A 16,517-nucleotide genomic window follows, 5' to 3' on the forward strand; every position below is an offset into this window, starting at 1 on the left:
CCTTTAGAAATAATTGGTTTAGAAGATGGACACAGTACCATGCCTTAAGGAAGCAGCTATGAAGCGAGTGTACGAGACAGATTACTTAGTTATCATTGAAACCGCCAATGTATTATAGTAAGTAATAAATAAAATAATATGCATGAGACTCTTTTTTTATGCAGTTTCATTTTTGAAGTAAAGAACATTTTTTTTTCTTTTTCCAGGCATCAAATTTTATGATCTTTCAGCAATAATATGTACTTATGTACTTTGGTAGATATTTATTAGTTATTGTTGCATATTCCATGGATCATTTTGCTTGACAGATCGTAATGATGTGGAATGAGTCTTTTACATTCACATTGCAAGTTAGTTTATATATTTGGTTACACCCTGATCATTTCTAAGACTGGAGTTAGTAATTCCTACTCACTGCCTTTTGCACATTACAGTAATAGAAGTTTTCTATGGTCTATAAGTAACTGTCGAGGAAGAACTTCCTCAGTTTTTTGTGTTCGGCCCACTTGTCTAATATAAGATGCGTAGGAAGCTGTATTCTTGGATTGCTAGACAATAATTCAAGCAAATCGTATTAATGAAGGTTATTACAGTATTATAAACCGACAACACTTAACTCTATGGATTCACAAAGGTATGTTGCAGGCAAATGGCAACATGTAGATAATCAGTGCCCGTTGGTATATACAATTCCATTGAAAGCAAAACAATACAGCTCATGTCACTGCTGAAGCATCTGTATGATGGCTTGTGTTCCACTCCAGTCACGGCTAGGCAGTGCAGCACTTATATTCTCTTTGTGTAGAGGCCACTCCTCTCTTGGCGTCGTCCTAGAGAGGGGTTCGTCATCCTACTGTTAGCTGATGTCATTTCACATCCCTCTCTTCTCTTCTGTTCTTGATTGTCATGCCGGTGCTTGTCGTTATGCCGGAACATTCCTCCCTCGAAAACAACAGACCATTGTCATGTAGGGAGCACAACAATGGTGGGGGAGCAGGCGTGTGGATGCTTTGCTGGACCAGAAACTGTGGCTGCAAGGGACGTCAAGCTTCTGGTCATACCCCGCCATCCGGCCTTTGCCCTGGCAGAAACATCCCCCGGAAAATGACCAGAAGGGTAGATGTCCACCTCCTGAGGCCAATAACCAGATGTAGAAGGTGTCAGCTGCTGGGACGTGGGTGGGTCCAGCTCCTTCGGTAGGATGAGAGGAGGCAGAGGAGGTGAAGATCCGTCTCCATGGGGTCACCCAGCGATGTTGTGATGACACTCTCTGCCAGCTGCTGTGACCACAGTGTTCTCAAGATCCCTGAATCTGGGGAAGAGACACAAAAGGATCACCGTGCACATGACAGTGGTGAAGATGATTGTGATGTTGGTGCAATCCATCTGGATGTGAAATGAAATTCATGGAAGCATCAAGCTGACAGTTGATCCCATCCTCATTGCCAATTTTTGTGTTTGGCCCATTCATCTAATACAGGGTGCCGAGGAATCAATTTTCTTGAATTGGTAGACAACAATCCAGGCAAATCGTATTAATGGATATTATTACAGTAAGTTAAATTGACAATACTTAATTTTGTGTATTCACAAAGATGTGCTGCAAGCAAATAGCAACATGCAAATAATCCATGTCATTCAGTATATACAATTTCATTGCAAGCAAAACAGCATAGTTCATAAGTCACTGCTGTAGTGTTTGTAGGATGGCTCGCCTTCCACTCCGGCCATGGCTAGTTAGTGCAGAGCTTATGTTCTCTTCATGTAGAGGCCGCTCCTGTCTTGGTGTCATCCTAGAGAGAGGTTTGTCAGTGTACTATTGGCTGACGCCATCTCGCAGCCCTCTCTGCTCATCCATTATTGATCATCGTGCTGGCACTTGTCGTTATGCTGGAACACTGTTTGCTGTCTGTTAGAAATTTTTTATCACTGGGTAAGTGATCAAAAATTATTGTCACAGCATTGTGCACCCTTTTGTGCTAATGACAACATTAATGTGGAGTAATGAATGCCATTTTCCCTTTTGGTATTGTAATTATGTACATCATTGTTCCTCTTGCACTGTAGTGGAGTATTTACAACAAATGTAGGAGGGAATAAATATACTGTGAAGCAATAATCAGAATGCCAAACTACTTAAACAAGTGTTTAAAGGATGGTCGTGAGTGAGCACCTCCTATTATTCCTATGGCAAGTTTTTGCACAATGGAGATCTTTCTTAAAGATGAGCTACCCCAGAATATTATTCCATGTGACATTCTTGAATGAAAATGTACAGAATACGGCAACGTACTGATTAATCTTGCCCCGAGATTTGCAATGATTCTAAGTGTAAATGTGGCACAACTAATAAGGGGAGGCCACGACATAGGAATCATAGATTTACCTCAAACTTTACACAGCTTTAGAAGGTCATTAAATCCAAATAATGTGCAAGCAATGCACTACTCTGGCAATTCTGAGAAAATCACAAGAGAATTTTTCCACATCTATTATGTGACACTGATGTAGCTGTACGTAGATGCCTCACTAGAGTCCATGGTGGTCAAGTCACCATGGTCATATTATTTAATTTATATGACATTTGATAGGTAATATAATTTATAAGAACACATGTATTTGTATAAAGTTTTAGTGAATTTCTTGTTATTTGACTACTTACTATTTTTGATTAAGTTTAATTAATTGAATAAACATATGTATCGACAAGTAAATAAAGAAACGCATAGAGTTTTCCTCAAAATGTTGGCCTGTTGTGATTTGCAAAATCTCTCATATGTGCAATCTAATAAGGTACCCGGAACTACTTTGCTCCTCAATGCTTCAAACTGCAGAGACAGAGGTAGCCCCATTTGATAGTTAACCTGCGTAGCAGTGAGATGTTTCTAATGTAGCAAGAACGAATAATGTAGGTGCCAATTTTTTGGATAGCACAGAATTTACACTTGTACTACAAAAATCGAGCTGTCTTGTAAAAAAGTTACCTAGAACCTCCAGTTTTCATCTGCTAAAGTGCAATTTTCAGGGCTACTTCATTTAATTTCATTAGAAAGCATGTTTTGCAATAAATTACTCAGAAAAATGAATATTTTTTCTTATTGCATTCACTTATTATAAAAAATTATTTTTTTCTCACAAAAGGTGAATGTAATGAAACAAATTTAATATTTTTTTCATCAGAGGTGCATGAAGGAAAAAGAAATTGATTCATTCTCACAAAGAATAATTAATATTAAAATTTTACTGGGTCGCTAGTTTAGTGTTTATTATTATAAAAGGTGAATAAATAAAAACTGTTTTTATATGTTCTGTTCCATAACCAAAATTTTTCTAATTTTTTCTTCTTGAGTGGTGATAAGATTTTTATCAACTGTTGATTGTAAATGCTTTTCAGACACGACTTATCGATAGTTTTACCACATTTGCATGTAATGTAAATTTTCTGTTATTTTTTACTACGTTCTTTACAAATATTACGACGTCCGCCTTTTCAGTACCTATCTTTATTAAATTCATTGATATCATTTTTATCCATACAGTCACTACACTGCTTTAGCTGTTTAGTATTATCAATTTAAAGATTATAAAAAATAATAGGAAAAATAAAATTTAAAAAATTTCACAAAATGAATTCTAGATCACGAAATTTATTTTTTCTATTTTTAAGTTTCTTTGTTCCTTTGTATTTCAGTTTCATCAGTTCTTTTTCAACTAATTGAAAATTCCAATCAGTAATTAATTTAGGATGTTTGCCTGGTAAAATAATCTAAAACTCATTATTAAGCTCCTTATAAATTTTTTCTCTATATCTAGTATTTTAATATTCACATCCAGTAATGTTATGAGAAACATTTACCTCTAACTCACTTATTTTTCTAATCTCTTTCAAGACTCTTGCATTGTTGAGCTTCTTGATTACTCTCCATTTGTATAGAAAACATTTTATCAGATTTTTACAATGTGTGATGTCTGTATGACAATGTATATATTCTATTTCCCAAAACACATATCTTATCCTGTGAACTCAATGCTTTGTTGCTTACCACACCTTCGAATCATATTAATTTTTCTGTACTGTTCTCTATTGTTAAACAAACAATCTTTATAATCTTCTAACCTTATTCTGTTCTGAACTCTACATTTCTCAACTTCCTTAGATTTTTCCTCTATTTGACCACCAATTTTATAAGCATACAATTTTGCTCTCAAACCACACAATTATTCCACTACTTTTCCACTGCACTCGTCTTTCATTTCTCATAAACTTTCTTGTTTACTTGTGGAATTCCATGAATGTTATGTTTTGGGTAACCACTTGTATCAATGTAATCAATCATCGATTTCATATCCTTAAAAAATCTTCAGTTTTAATATTGTAAATGTAACTGCCCATATCTTGATATTTTCTCCTTATTTCACTTTCAGTATTCTGTAGTGAAAATCAACACCAGTTCCTTAGGTAGATAAAACACCCTAATACCAACATAGATTGGTTTAATGAGTGTAATTTTTGTTTTATTCATCTGACTAGCAACAAGATTTTCATTAAATATAGTTCATTCTTTAAAGTTTGGTTTAGCTATAAGTTTTATTACAACTATTTTCCATCTGAATCTAAATTTATATCCACTCTATTTCTGATATTTGCCGTAATTTTTTCACACTGCATTATTCATTAATTTATAGAAAATTGGCTTAGGTCTCATATCTGTATTTAAATTTATATATTTCTTCAACCAGTCTGATTGAATTTTAAGACTATGTATTTTTGTTATTTTCATTCTAAGACAGAGATATTATGTAAGATTTCCATAGTGAACTACATAATTATGTTTGTCATTCAGAGTGGTCAACAACTTGCTTTCTGTAGCTCCTGGTACAATTTTATTTTCAGGAGCTGATGGTATTCAAATCATATAATTGTTGTTTATATTCTAGATCTACTTCAAAAATATATCCAATTTTAGCAGTATCTGATATTTCATTTATTTTTATGCAATTAAAATTATTTGGTTCTTCCCATTCAAATCCACCATTTGGTAAATATTTACTCATGCATAACCATATAATTATTCACATCTACATATGCTAAAAATACCAAGATGGATCAAGATCATATGCTTATATACAAGTTTTTCTAAAGTTTTCAAAAACATCAGACAGTAACAATACCTCTGTTTTAAGATATAGATCATGATATTCATGTAGGTAAACAAAATCATTTCACTTTACATTCATCTATCCAGTTTTTAAATTATAAGTTGTAACTACTTTTACAAAAATCAAATGTTTTTTTCCTCTGTAAATGGAGATTGAAATAAAATGTCTACTACTGATAAAAGCAAATATTCTATTTGAGAACTTTTCAGAAATAAAGTAAAACCAACCAACAAAAGATTTGGATTATGTCTACTAAGTGAGAAGTTATATAATAATAATCTTGTAACTAATACTGGAGATATTGTGTACACAAAAGGTGAATGAGAATTAGAATAATTTAAACCTATTACAGAACCCTTTTGTGATAATACTATGATTGTTGACGTAACAGATTTTGTAGATTGTGAAGGAGAAATGAAAAACGGAAAACTTCTTGTGAAAAAAGGAAGCATGTGGTGCTTTTAGTAGTATTTTAATATCTAGATATTCTAAATTGAATTGGGTATGATATGAAGTTAAAGCAAAAATTCTATATTTATTTGATTCTAATGTACAAATAATCAAAGGTACTAAACAAATTATTAATAAAGGTATAAAAATCATTAAACCAAAATAGAAGAATCCTATCGCTAGTCCTTATAAAATAGAATCAGCAGAGGTTAACTTAGATACACTTTAAATAGAATTACCAGAAATTTTATAAGAACTTAATAAGGAACGCTATTATTTACTGGATTTAGACATTACACAAGATTTTGTAGGAATTTTTAATAAAGAAGAAATCATTGAATATTTAACAAATAATTTTAATTTTCGAAAACAGGGACAACATAAAGAAGAATGTAATGTAATAGCAAACAACAATAATTCTGTTGGAAAAGATTGTTTATTTTTGATTAATTCCAATTCTGGAGTAAAAACATATTTGTCAAGTACAGTTTTAAATAAAAGTTTAGGTAACCACATTGTAGATTTTTTAAACTGGCCAGGTAAAAGATTAAAAGAAATATTTGCTTCTAAATTAGCCAAAGAAAATCGAATTACAAGATTAGAAGCAAACATTTATGACCATACTAATCCAGATTTCCAAAAACAACAAGACTTTGATCCATTAACAGATTGTTTAGAATTAATATATAGTAATACCAAATATTTCGAAAAAGCTCTTTTTTATTTTTTTCCACTCGCTAAAATGTGGAAAAAATTATCAGATACTCTACAATATAGTTGTTGCCTTATTTACAACAATCTCTTACAATATGTCTCCTGGGGCAATAAAAATACCAAAAAACTTACTGGAATACAAGTGAAAGTTAAAAGAGTTAATAAAGAAAAAAAGAGAAAAATTAGTTAAATTTGTTTTATCTGTTTTTGGTTTTAACTTACTACCTACTAACTGTATAGAAATCTGCAAAGAGACAGTGAATGTAAATTCTTTAAAACAAACGTATTTTATAAAATCGGGTGAAACATATTTTTCTGAAATCAAGAGTGTTTTTTTGCAATACCGTAGTAAATAAATATCAAAGAATTGGGACTAATTAAAACAAGCAATATTATTGCATTAGTGTGTAGAAAAAGAATACATATAACCAATAAACTTTCTCCATTTAGTATTCAAGAATAAAACCAAATAATAAACCATATTTACAATCTGTTTACAAGAACGAGTAGGAAATTTGAATACAGAAGAAAGAAAACTAGAGAGTTGGATAATACACAGTCTTAAAAGGTAGAAGACATAAATATTTTGGAGAAGGAACAAACAATAACAGAAATAGCAGAAGAAATAAAACATTATTTTAAATGGCAATGGATAGTTTTTCCTACATATGAGTTTATATAACAAATGCTTTTATGGTAAATAATAAAAACAAGATTACACATGTCAGCATATTGGGTAAAAATAATAGTAAACAATCTTTTTATATTGTTAAAGGTCCCAAAAAATATAAATTTATAGAAATGAAGAATAATAGCAATATTCTTAAAAAAAGATGGATTTATTTGTATTCCATATAGTAGTCTGTGACAAGAATTAGAAATTTTTTACTATCCCAAGGAAGAACCATTTTTTCAAATAAAAACAAATGGCTTTTTCTAGCTATAATGGAAATTCTTTCCCCACAACAGATTACTTAAAAATGCAGCCAATCGTCGACAACAAAGAGAATTTATTGTAAAAGAAAGAGATAAAGAAACGATATAAAATATGAAAATGGGTGAAATATTAGAAAAAATAAAAATAATAAGCTGTAAATGACTACAATATCCAGAAGAAGAATTGGAACTAACTATTTCCCATATTACAGTCAAAAATTATTGTGGAAAGATAGATATATTTTTAAATTCGAAAATATATGAGGGTTATTGTTATAATTATAGGCTTGAGGAAGAAATTAGAAATAACAATATAGATCTAAATTACCAGATTAAAGTTAAATTAGATTACATTAAAACAACACCAAATAAGAATAAAGAACTATTAGTGTGTATTGTTTAATTTTTTATGTACATATGCTTGTAATTGTTTCAAATATCTATGGACTAATTGTATTATTATCTTCAAAAAATCTAACATTAATGTTGGATATTGTAAATTAAGTCCAGTTAAATGTGCTATATATTTACGAATATAATAATCTCCAAAACATAACAAGGACTAATTAAATTTCCATATTCTGCAGAATAAATATGGTAAACATGATATGCTAAATAACTAAATAATAACAGAAACAATTTCTTTTCTATAATTTCCTTAATTTTATAAACAAATACATTGATTTCCCAACTTGCATTATCTTTAGGACTAATATGTTTTTTCCATTTATTTAATTAAATTTATGTAGATTAAAATTTGTACTAATAAATGGTGGAAGACAGAAATGCTAAAATTTTATATCTATTCTACAACAATAAAATGCCTTGCTAAGAGACAAGAGAAAACCTTGTGTTACACTTATCATTGGTGTGCTATCCCTATATGTGCAGAACTTAATACGTTGTGTCTTTTTAAAATTGGGAGGTTGGACCATTCACAGATAATGAGTCAATGATGCTTTTAACAAACCTATTTGCCATTTCTTCTGTGTCTGTATGTATTCTTGGGATGAGTGTAATACTACTTTCATCTGCAAAATGAACAACTTTTGCTTGTTGCATATTAGACAGTAGATAGTTTACATATATGAGGAACAGTGTGAGCACCTAAGACTGAATCTTAGGGAACTCCACACACAATTTTTCCTCAGTCAGAATATTGTCACTGGACTATATTGCTTTAATTACTAAGTATGACTCTCTGCTTTATTTTCGTCAACTATGGTATTATACATTACATGGCTGTATCATCAGTCCCATAAAATGTAAATTTAGATGAGAGAATACTGTGATTAAAACATGTAAATGGCATTCTCAGTAGGGCAACCCTCCTGAAAAGATTTCCTTGACAAAAGTTATTTTGTACCACAAAAGAAGAAGAAAAATCTTTAAGACAACACAAGTTGAGCACGTTATTCAACAATCATGAAGCGCTAACAAAAATTGCAACACAACATGACCTCTGCGCCACTAGATCACGACATATGAGAGGGTTAACTGCTGCTGAGTGTCTGCGACAAGTCACGTGGACAATGCACAGCAGCTCGTGCGGTCAAATTGCAAGTATGTATGCTCAGTGAGATCTTACCTCCAGCTGCATTCACAGTGGCGCCAATATTGGTGGATTCCATGACGATCAACATGGTCCAAAGAATTTACAACTGAGTTAGCACCTTTTCGAACTATAACCTCTAAAATCACAGGTCACACCCATTTACAAGAAGGATAGTAGAAGTGATCCACAAAACTATGATCCAGTATCCTTGACATTGATTTGTTGCAGAATCATACAACATTTTCTCAGCTCAAACATAATGAGGTATCTTTAACAGAGTGACTTCCTCAAGGCCAGCCAACATGGATTCCAAAAACATCAGCCATGTGAAACCCAACTTACACTTTTCTTACAGCTTTGGATCAAGACGGTCAGGTAAACGCAGTATTTCATGATTAATTACGGGATAGAGATATGGGGTTGAGCTGCTGACATACGTATGAACAGAATATTAACCCTACAGAAAAGAGCCATCAGAATTGTCTATGGATTAGGGTATAAAGATTCATGCAAGGAAATCTTTGTTCGTGATAAATACCTCATAGTCTACTCACTGTATCTTTACAATTTAATTATATTTTTTGTGACACAACAAAACAAAGCAACAAAGTGCTGTGATATGCATTGTATAATATAAGAAATAAAGACTGCTACTACAGACAAAGAACAAAATTAAAAACAACAGATCACAGTCCATGCATTAGTGGTCAAATATGGTACAACAGATTACCGAGCCCTATAAGGTGCCACAAAGGGAACTTATTCAAAGTGAAACTGTGTGTGTGTGTGTGTGTGTGTGTGTGTGTGTGTGTGTGTGTGTAAAATCAGAATATTTTGTAATAGGTACGTTGTAACACCAAATATTGTGCTTTATTAGGTACAATGGTACATTTGTATCATGTATATGTAATCACATATGTATAAATGACTGTACTAAACTTGTAAAAAAAATGAAATGATGTTTGCAAAAGACACCAGGTGGTGTCTCCATGAGGTTTTGCAGATGATGCAGTTGTCTATAGTGAAGTACTATCTGAAAGGAGCTGCATAAATATTCTGTCAGATCTTGATGAGATTTCAAAGTAGTGCAAAGACTTGCAACTTTCTTTAAGTGTTCAGAAATGTAAAATTCTGTATATGCTTTTCATTACTTTGATGAAGAACGTAAATTATTTGTGCCTCTAAAGTGGAATATAATTGTGTAGTTTTTTACGCTGTGCTAATGAAGAGCAAGTGGCATTGCTTGTAAACAAACTAATCGGAAATTTAATTATTTCTAAAATATCAGTGCCTGAGAGTTTATTGATTCCTAAACATAACGGATTGATGAGCTACCTGCTGTTGTCTGTGCAGGAGTCAACAACTATAGAAGACTGCAGGTCGGTGAACATTAATTAGAACCTATGCATTCCACTCAGGGCAGTGGAAGCAAATAGGCACCTCGCTTGTACTGAAGTCTTTGTACAATTTTTAAAAATGTGTATAAGGTGTATGTGTTTGACTGTAGTTAAGTGTAATCACTGTGTATAAAAAAGAATTGGTGTTAGAAAAGACTAATGAAAAGACTAACGTAAAAATGGTCAGTACGTTGTCATATTTTTCGCTGTTAATGGGCATTATGAGTGTAAAGTAACTCGTGCCATATTACAGTGAGAGACTGCATTAATAATCCATTGAACCAGCAAACAATTAACCATCATCTGCTAGTAACTCCAGGGAATGATGACCGATAACATTTAAAACCACCGATATCTCTACAGGTAACAGTTACTGTCATTTTAGGACCTTATCCAATTCGTACCTTGAAAATGACAGGGGTTTACATGTGGAAATATCGGACTTTTAACGAATTTATCCAGCTGCATTCTTGAGTGTTATTATAGCACACAACATGGTGCGAGCCACTTAACTTCTCCTTGGGCAGTATGTTGAACATTATAGTCTGCATAACTCAAAGGATACAAAGTACTAATCAAAATGCTAGGAAGTTCTCGTTAGTACGTGCGCAACTAATATGTTGACAAACACATTTTTAAACCACAATTCTTTAAATCTAAGAAATATTGTTTATTACTTTGCTCCAAAGTCTACATCTCAATACCACCGTCACTTCTATTTGAATCTCTTTCCGGACAATCTGATTCTAAATTTACGATGATAGGTTCAAGGCTTGTATCCATCATACTTCCATGTCAAATTATTCTTTCTGAAGCATTTCAGCATGCCGCTCAGATGGTGCCCACGCTGCTGGTGGGATGTTGTCTATCGCCTCATATACACCAGCGATTCAGTGAATGTTATCTTAAATGTTTTTTTCCCTTCGCACGTAGCCTTATCCTTTGCCCAAATTAATTGCATAGGGCTGCACTGACTGACACGTGGCTTAACACAAAACTGTGTGACTCCGTTCACATGCAATGAAGTCAAGTTTGTACGTTCTGTCATGTGACTTGTATAAATTAACGAGCTGCAGGAAATCGGCACGAGTCTGGTTTATACTGTGCTTAATATTTTTATTTTTATGGTTTTATATTTGATGTTTTTTAATTATAACTCGCAATGGCCGGCTTCGAAGCAAGGTATGACATGAATTGTGAATTATGTCAGAAACTGACAGCGTTCACGTCCGAGTGATAGTCACTGCTGTTTTTCTTACGCATAAATACAACCTTACTCTCAGAATCAAAACCAGAAGAAGAGTCTTCATGCAGAATAAATATCCGAGAACCTGTTCCTATGGAAACTTACAAGCGCCGGTACCATCAGTCATTTTCCAGCAGATCTTCCTGCAATGATTCTAATTGACCCATGTTTCATCAAGGTAATACACTGTTGAACTACCTCCTTCTCTTGTAGTATAAATCTTTTTATGGGATGTAGTTCATGCTGCACCTATGGCACTTCTTTGAACTAAATACTCTCTTCTTAACATATCAGGAAGCAATGTCTTTCAAAATTCTTTACATGGATGAAGCGCTTGCCATTGAAGCTAATTTTCTCCTGCATAACTGTAATACATTTTTGTGATGTCGGGCATTCAACATTCACATGGAGCATTTTAAAACATTGCTGTTAAAACCATCCATTTGCGTTACAGGTTCCTTACGATTTCGGTGCTTTCTAGTCGACATGAAAGCCAATTTTACTATGGTTCCTACAGCTCTGACACTTTTGTTTACAGTTCTCTTGCCTATACCACATGGTTCTGGAGTCCGTTTTTGTGTCTTGAAATGTCAACAGTAGGAGACCTGCTTTCAGATTCATATTTGAAAAAGTTATAAATGCGGTAAATAATCCCCCTCGCCTGCTTGTGAAGCATTTCGTATTTATTGCTGTCACCTGGCGTTGTTTTTTTTTTTTTTAAATCGCGCTTGACATTTATAGAAACACATTAACACTTAAACTGACAATTAAATGAATAATTCGGTCGCCGCGAAGTGCGCCAACAGTGCAGGATTTAGGAACGAGATTCTAGCTGTCTTACTGTAACTCGCTGTTAGCCGCTCGGAAAGAGAATGAATATTATTGGCTGCCAGTGGCTAGGGGGATGCACAGAACGGCTGACAATTAGGCCGCCTTCCAGCATGATGCAGACTTTAGTCCACTTGATGGAATGGAACACCAAAATGTTGAACAGAACTTTAAAATGGCAGCATTCAACTAAACGGAATGGGAACTGACGGAAGGGGAAGTCAAGAGTCCAGGTTCCTCAGGAAGAAAGCTGACTTTGACGACATTTACTTGGAGTTGGTATTGTTGTCTGCTAGCATAGGAAGTTAACATATTTTCGCACGGTCACCTATGTTACTGAAGAGATTTCGTTCTTTTGCGCTTTCTTTTTTTATTTTGTTGTTTTATTTTTGTGAGACATCGCAGTTATTCAGTGTCGGCTTCAATATTTTTTCCTCTTTGAGTGTTCTTTCACAAGACAGGCTAGATATCTGAAAGCGAACAATGATTTAAGTTGCCGGCAGCTGGTGGCCGAGTGGTTCTGTGCTCATCAGTCCGGAACCGCGCTGCTGCTACGATCGCAGGTTCGAATCCTGCCTCGGGCATGGACGTGTCTGATGTCCTTAGGTTAGTTAGGTTTAAGTAGTTCTAAGTTCTAGGGGACTGATGACCTGAGATGTTAAGTCCCATAGTGCTCAGAGCCATTTGCACCATTTGCAGAACGCAATTGCTGATATATGTCTTACGGGCATAGTGGTCCAAGGTATAATTCTCCACCTAATGTTTCGTCTTCCAGTTCTGGAGGCATCATCAGAGGCTTTAACGACTCAGAAAGCGTTACAGACTCGAACAAGCCGAACTGTTTCGGCTTTCTGAATTCGGAGTGACGAACTGCTTCCCGAGTAGTTAAAGCCCATGATGATGCCTCCAGGATTGGAAGACGGAACTTCGGGTAGAGAATTATACTTGGACCACAGCTATATGCCCATAAAACAAGTAATCAGCAGTCACGCAAATACCGGCCGTGAAAAGCTTGCACTCTATGATTTATCAAAAACATTCGTTATGACTCATACTTTGACCATTAATAAACATTATCATTGCTAGTTTCTTAAGTCTCGAACTATATTCCCACATTTTGTATCAAGAATGGTTTCTCATAACCACACTCACCATTCGGTAGTGGGCTAACAGAAGTGACTTTCTATTGACGTTCGCCGATGGTTGTGGCCGAGCGGTTCTAGGCGCTTCAGTCCAGAACCACGCGGCTGCTACGATCGCACGTACGAACCCTGCCTCGGGCATGGATCTGCGTGATGTCCTTAGGTTAGTTAGGTTTATGTAGTTCTAAGTCCAGGGAACTGATGACCTCAGATGTTAAGTCCCATAGTGCTTAGAGCCATTTGAACTATTTTTTTTTTTTTCTATTGACGTTATGTGTCTGCTGTTCCGATCCGGTTCCGTCAACGTCTAGTGTGAATCAGCCTTTAGAACTGCGAGAACAAATACGCTTCCTCAACGGCGAAATAAATTATTGAAAATAAACGACCAATATGACTGGGAAACGTCACAGCATGTGTAGTGTTGATAGTAATGGTATCCGTTGCAGTGGAAAGGTGTTTCGGCTGACCTCCATCTGCTGAATGCACAGTTCTTCTTTTAACAGCTTGCTCTCGAAAGTTAATTAAATTTCTGAAGTGCGCGGCCCGGGCCGTGTTTTTCTGCCGACGAGATCTGTCAGGTGCGGCTACACTTAGTATAGCTATCAGGGGGGGACGCCTGGGTTGGCAATTGGAGAACCGCGTTCTGAAGCGTTTGCGCTGCATCTGTTCCTACTCACATATGATGGCCCGGTAAAAAACAGTGAATTTGAAACGAAATGGCGCTCTAAAAGTTTCATTTTACGCAATGGGTGTCTCTTTACATAAGAAAGTACAAGTTTAGAAATTCCAAATTAAATTTCATATTTATCAGAGAAAACTCGTCTTGAACACTCGATACGTGATAGACAGTTTAATGAAGCGACACGGAGAAATCAGAAAGAGTAAGATGAAGATTACATGCCTGGCGTAGGAGCCTTTCGCATCAGGGCACACTCCACTTGTGACAGTACGTCACATAAATATTGACATTTTTATCGGTTGTAAGCAGTGAGCAATACTGTGAAGTGTTAAGGGTGAACTAAAAATTATTTCTAAACACTTAACGTATTTTATGAACATAATTAGTATAAAGGGGCAACGGCCTTGCCGCAGTGGACACACCCGTTCCCGTGAGATCACCGAAGTTACGCACTGTCGGGGGTGGTTGGCACTTGGATGGGTGACCATCCCGGCCGCCATGCGCTGTTGCCATTTTTCGGGGTGCACTCAGGCTCGTGATGCCAATTGAGGAGCTACTCGACCGAATAGTACCGGCTTCGGTCACGAATACCATCTTACGACCGGGAGAGCGGTGTGCTGACCCCACGCCCCTTCCATCCGCATCAAAAATGGTTCAAATGGCTCTGAGCACTATGCGACTTAACTTCTGAGGTCATCAGTCGCCTAGAACCTAGAACTACTTAAACCTAACTAACCTAAGGACATTACACACAGCCATGCTCGAGGCAGGATTCGAACCAGCGACTGTAGCGGTCGCTTGGTTCCAGACTGTAGCGCCTAGAACCGCACGGCCACTTCGGTCGGCCCATTCGCATCCTCCACCGATGATGACACGGCGGTCGGATGGTCCCTGTAGGCCACTCGTGGCCTGAAGATAGAGTGCTTTTTTTAAAAATTAGTGTAAAAGATACAGTTAAGGATGTGCAGATGAGGTCTTGCAAGATCAAGGATGATGAGCCGAAATCTGTTTGCAAATTTAAATACCTGGGATCATAGATACAGAGGGATGGAGGACTGGAAAGCGAGATACAACACCGAAGAAATTGCGGTTGGAACAACTGGAGGAAAATGAGTGGAGTGTTGTGTGACAAGAAGGTGAGCATTGGGTTGAAAGGGAAAATGTACAAATCGATGATAAGGCCAACTATGCTATACGGGGCAGAGACATGGCCAATCACAGTAGCTCAGGAAAGGAAGATGGAAGTGGCGGAAATGATGATGCTGAGGTGGATGTGTGGGGTAACTAGGAAGGACAGAATTAGAAATGAATTTGTTAGAGGTGCTGTGAAAGTGGGAGCCATGGGGAGAAAGATACAAGAGAGCAGGCTAAGGTGGTACGGACACTTACAGAGAAAAGCGGAAGAGTATATCGGAAACAGAGTTGAAGATATAAAGATTGAAGGAGTGAGAAGGAGAGGAAGACCGAAGATGACGTGGAAGGATAAGATGTCCAGGGGCCTAAGGGAGAAAGGCTGGAAGAAGGAAGAGGCAATGGATAGAGAACTAGGGAGGAGAAGGATCCAGAAGAGCAACGCCGACCCTACGTGACGCGGGACAAGGCGACGATAAAGAAGAAGAAGAAAAGATACAGTTAATGTTCTTGGGAAAAAAACCTGATATGTAGCGATAATTTAAAAGTAGCATCTTTATTTGAAACATGTCTATGAAAATAAAAAAGGATCGCTAAGAGACGCGATTGTACGGCCGTGGAGGACGGACGTACTTTATGGTACACACACTGTTTTGTTTCGTGATACGGAAGGCAGCCATTGAGCGGATACACATATTTTATGTAAGTTATTCTGTATTCCGCTAAAATAAACTAATTATTGTTATCACAAAATGCATTTCTTTGTAGTAGTTGTCACCTCAAATGGTCGCAGCGGCTAATTATTTTTAATAAGCATTTTTTTTCAGTAATTTGCGCTTCGGAAAGCTCATCTTTCGATGCAGCCTCTGGTCGGCCATTACACGTCGAATATTAATTTATTTTTCAAAGTGTTAACAGTAACTGTAAATGCGAGAGTTTCGTTATAAGAAGCTTTCTACATTGCAACAGATAATTAATTTAAAGTTAATTTATATATATAATCCTGCCTCGGGCATGGATGTGTGTGATGTCCTTGGGTTAGTTAGGTTTAAGTAGCTCTAAGTTCTAGGGGACTGATGACCACAGATGTTAAGTCCCATAGTGCTCAGAGCCATTTTTTTTTTTTTTTTTTTTTTGGAAACATGCTCGTTGTCTGCTTTAATTTGGCGTACCCAACAACTGATTCATCAACAGCCCACAGTAGGGCTGCTGCACATTGTATAATATCTTCACTGAGAAATGTGTATGTCAGTTGACTTTAGGTTCCGTTTCGTTACTC

Source organism: Schistocerca gregaria, chromosome 6 (assembly GCF_023897955.1).
Source record: "Schistocerca gregaria isolate iqSchGreg1 chromosome 6, iqSchGreg1.2, whole genome shotgun sequence".
NCBI lineage: Eukaryota > Metazoa > Arthropoda > Insecta > Orthoptera > Acrididae > Schistocerca > Schistocerca gregaria.